Here is a 4,810-nt window from a genome sequence, read left to right as displayed (position 1 = left end):
TCAGGCTAAGTCATGTTTTACACATTAGTTGATTAGTAAATAACACCACCCCCCCCCATTGGCCAGGGGGAGGTGGAGGAAGGGTCAAGGGTGGGGGCAATTATTGGAGGGCTTTGCAGGAGGGTATTTAAAGGGCCACCAGTAGCCTTTTTCTTCCTCTCTGCTGCCTTGTGTGGGAGAAGAGAGAGCTCTATTGCCCTGCTTACTCAGCCTTGCCTCCATTTTGCTCAGCGATTTGTGTGGGCGCTATTGTTCAGCATTTATGCCATTGCTCTGCCTTGCTGGTTGCCTGCCTTTCCTGCTTGATTTCAGCCTCTTTTTTTTGGGGGGGGGGAAGAAAAGAGGAGGATGAGGAGGAGAATTAAAAACAAACAAACATCTGCCTTGCTGCAAGGCCAGCCTGCTGGCTGTGCAGCCATTCTCTCTCTCCTGCATTTTCTGTCTTTTTAAAAATTGATCAGGAGAGAATATTGGTAGAATAGGAGGTTTTTCCCCTCCTCTTTATATTCCCCCCCCCCTGATTTTTTGCAGCTTCTTCGTGCTGTGGATAATCATCACTGCAGCCTGCCTGAAGCAACTCCAGCCCCAGCGTGCCATCCATCCTGCAATAATTTCATCCTTTTTTTGAGAAAAAGAGAAGAGGAGGAGGAAAATTAGATTTTTTTAAAGAAAAATCTGCCTTGCTGCAAGGCCAGCCTGCTGGCTGTGCATCCAGTCTCTCCTGCATTTTCTGTCTTTGTTTTAAATTGAGTAAGAAAGAATATTGGTAGAAAAGGAGGGGTTTTTTTCTCCTTTTTAAATTTCCCCCCTGATTTTTTGCAACTTCTTCCTGCTGTGGAAAGAGAAAATCATTCATCACGGCTGCCTGTGCCTGCCTGCCTGCCTGCCTGCCTGCACTTCCACTCCAGGCCCAGTGTGCCATCCTCCTGTGACCAGACCCTCAGAGGGGGACTACAGAGACCCAGCGTTGGAGAAGCCTTCAACTGAGTGAGAGTGGCCCAACCATTTATATTTCACACACACACACACACCACCACCACCACACACACACACACACAGACAGATCTTTCTCTAGTCTCCCTTCAATTGTGTATTTGGGGTTTATTTTATCCCTGTTTGGAGGGAGGTTAAGGTTTGGGGGTTTAACTGTTCTCTAAAAGTTTTGTGATATTTGGAAGATTGGGTTTTAAATAGGGGTCCTTCAGTGTGTGTTGCCTTAGAGTCTATAGGCTGGATCCCCATTAGCTAGGTAGTAGTAGGTGGTGGTTCAACTGTAGAGTAGACTGGAAGCGTAGCCTAGTAGTGCTTTAAATAAATAATTCTTTTTTCCCCTCCCAAGAAATTTTATTTTAAAGAGGAAAGGAGCCTGAGCCTGTTCCAGTGCTTGCGCTAATAAAGGATTAATTCAGCTCAATGGTCTCAGCACTGACTCCTCCTATCCTGAGTCCTGCATACACTTTTGTGTTGTTGCTTTTTAAAAAATATTGAAAGCCCCTAGCCCAGTGGCGTATATAGGGAAAATAGCACCCAGGGCAAGCACTGAAATTGTGCCCCCCCCCATCCAAACATCTGACACCCATCTTTCAGATAACTCTCTCAGCCTCATTCCCTTATTTGCAAAATGTGAACATTAACAGGATTACTTAATTCTATAACTGTAGGAAGAAGAATGTTTTCAGCTGTAATATCTCCAAATACTATAGCACTATAGCTGCCAAAATACTGCTTTGTACCCAGCTATTAAAAGCCGATGAACCCTATACTGTATGGAATCTGATATCAATGGCCCATCTCATAAGCATATGATGGAGAAGCATTTATTTATGCATTCCATTTATATCCCGCCTTTCTTCCATCATGGAATTCCAACTATATATGTGGTCAGTGTTCCCTCTATCACGGATTCCCAGATGTTGTTGACTACAACTCCCATATTCCCCAGCTGTGATGGCTTTTGCATAGGGATTATGAGACCTGTAGTCAACAACATCTGGGAACACTGCATGGGGTTCCCAAGTGATTACACATCCAGGCACTGACTACAACTGGATCTGTTTAGCTTCAGCAAAGGGGTTGTATTATATGGCCTCAGCCCATGGGATGGAGTAGAGAATAGTGCTGCAGTACTCTGTACACTTTGCACAGAATTCACAAGGAAGATGCCAAAGGGCCAACTAGCATGTAGGAAACGACACTATCTTGGGGTACTGGGGGTGGTTTGAGTGTGTGTGTGTGTGTGTGTGTGTGTGTGTGTTTTGCTAAGTTTCTTATAGCTTGAACACACGAGAGGCAGAAATTCAATAAGTACAGCTTTTTCTAGCATGAAAGTATAGTTCCAAGAAATCTGCATCTATTGAATTTTTGTCGTGGTTGCTAAAGACACAGAATCTCTCTTAGGAAACAGGTGGCAGCCCTATTGATTGTAGGTATGGTAAAAGAAATCGTTGTTACAGATAGTCTTATATTTAAAAAAAAGGATGGCTTAGTATCTCTTATATGTACATGCTCATATTCATACATGATCTCTACCTCAGACACACACATGCAAGAATGATATAATCTATATAAACACAACCTCCCTGTGTTTTCCCACCACTCCTTATTTCAGAGGCTCTTCTTAACGCAATTTCAAAGACACTAACAATCCCCAAAGCAACCAGCCACATTCTATATTTCTAGAGCATCTTTACCTCCAACAACCAATCCTGAACTCTAGCAAAGCAACCTGAGCTTGTTCACTGGGTATAACTTCTCACACAAAGCTAATTCAAACCAATTTCAGGTTTAGAAACTATGGAGGTTCAGATAAAGGACTTGAAGCAAATGCTCTTCTCATCAATAGTTTTGATAATGTCTCTTGTTTGTGTGTACTTAGAAGACCTGACTACACATGCGTAAGAAATTATTTTCTGCGACTTTTCATTGTTTACTCTCTGGGTTAGTCACAAATTACTCCAAAAGGGGTAAATGGGGTCCATCAGGTACAGGTCTTGGCAGGATTATGCAAACTGCTACCTAAATATGTAGTAAAGACCAAAGCTTTTGTGAGGGATCAGACAAACCCCCCCTCTTTTTTAAAAAGTCAGAGAGACCCTAAAAAGGATGAACAATCTCTATCAGAGAAATGGGAAGAAAATCGCTCTCCCCCTCTGCTCTGAATCTTATGCTGAACAGGCACCAACAGGGGCATTCAAACTGCAAGAGCATTTCAGTTAAAAGGCTTCAGCAAAGTACTGTTGTGAGTGTAGAAGTGAGACAGAAGACTATTGACATTTATACTGTTACTGTTACATGAGTAAGTGGTAAGCTGCAGATATGTTTTCTTCTCCCTTCACAAGTATGAGCGTTTCTCTTTTCCCCACCCTCCTGTTATCAGTGATATCCAGGATCTGCAGGTGTTGAACTACAACTCCCATCACCCCCACCCTCAATTGATTGTGGCTGGGGAATGATGGGAGTTGTAGTTCAACTGCCAAGAGAGAGTCACGTTTGCCTGTACTCCCTGCCTAGGGGATACTAGAGTTGCAAGCTAGAAGCATTATAGGAAAGCATAACCCCGCTCATTCTCCACCCCTTTTCCCCTCTGTTGCAAAATTCCGGTGCTTTTGTCTAAGAGCCACACGGCAAGCTCAACTCAGCACTGAATTTGCATTGCAAGTGCTGAGGAAAACTTCATGAATAGCTCACTCCCCCTCCCCCACGAGGAGCCAGAAAAGCTCCCTCCTCCCCCCACCCCTCTTTCTGCCAGTTGCAGGTCCCTCGCCTCGCCTTCCCTCCCCTGCGCCCCAGCTACTGTCTGCTGGGACTCACCAGGCTGCAGCAGAAGCTCAGGGTTTCTCTGCATCCAGCTGAGCTCTCTCAGAGGTGGCTGTTGCCGCTGCTTCTCTCCCGCCCGCCCTTGCGTGCACAGACCATCACACAGACATCCACAGGGAGAGCAAAATCGAGGAAGACATCCACTTGGCACTCACACAGGGGCGTAACGATAGGGGGGGCAGGCAGGGCACGTGCCCTGGGCGCCACTCCGGTGGGTCACGTGGGGGGCGCCAAAAAGTGGCATCCCCCCGACCCCCCCGGATCGCCGAGTGTGGCGGTGGCGGCGGCGGATCACCCGCCGAGTGCAGCAGAGCGACGCCGAGGCCTGCCATCTGGCCTGGCATCACTTCCCAACTGCGCAGGCCTCGCAGTGGGGAAGCGACGCTGGGCCAGACAGCAGGCCTCGGCGTCGCTCTGATGCACTCGGCGGGCGATCCGCCGCCCGCCACCGCCGCGCTCACTCCAGCCAGGGGGGTGCCGGCGCAGGTATTTGGGGGCCTGGGGGGGGCAGGGGAGGGTGCAATTTCAGGGGCAGAGCTTGCCCTGGGCACCGTTTCCTGCCCCTGCGCCACTGCGCCACTGCACCACTGCGCTCACACACACAGCTTGTATTGCCAGCAACTCTATCCTTCCTTGGAAGCTGTTTACAAGCTCCTAGACTCCTCGAATCACCCTTCTTTCAGAATGAAAGCCAACCAAAAAACAGAACCGAGAATAAAGCAAAGCACCGATTTTATTTAGCTGAAAGGCAACTCTGAAATGCCCCTGCCCCAAAAGACATCAGATCTGCAGCAAGGGAAACTGGGAAAGAGAACGGGGATTAGATATTGGGGGTGAAGGGGTCCGTTTTTGGAGTGATTTTTAAAATGCAAATAAGTATAAGCATTTAATCTATAGCTAAGCTAATTTACTGGGAGTCCCCACTTTAGGAACTATGAGGGCTTGCAAGGATTTAATGCAGACAAACGTTTTTAAAAGGAGGGAGCGGTGAAGG

Source organism: Hemicordylus capensis, chromosome 2 (assembly GCF_027244095.1).
Source record: "Hemicordylus capensis ecotype Gifberg chromosome 2, rHemCap1.1.pri, whole genome shotgun sequence".
Taxonomy (NCBI): Eukaryota; Metazoa; Chordata; class Lepidosauria; order Squamata; family Cordylidae; genus Hemicordylus; species Hemicordylus capensis.
The sequence above is the reverse complement of the archived record's forward strand: the minus strand, read 5'-3'. Positions refer to the sequence as shown.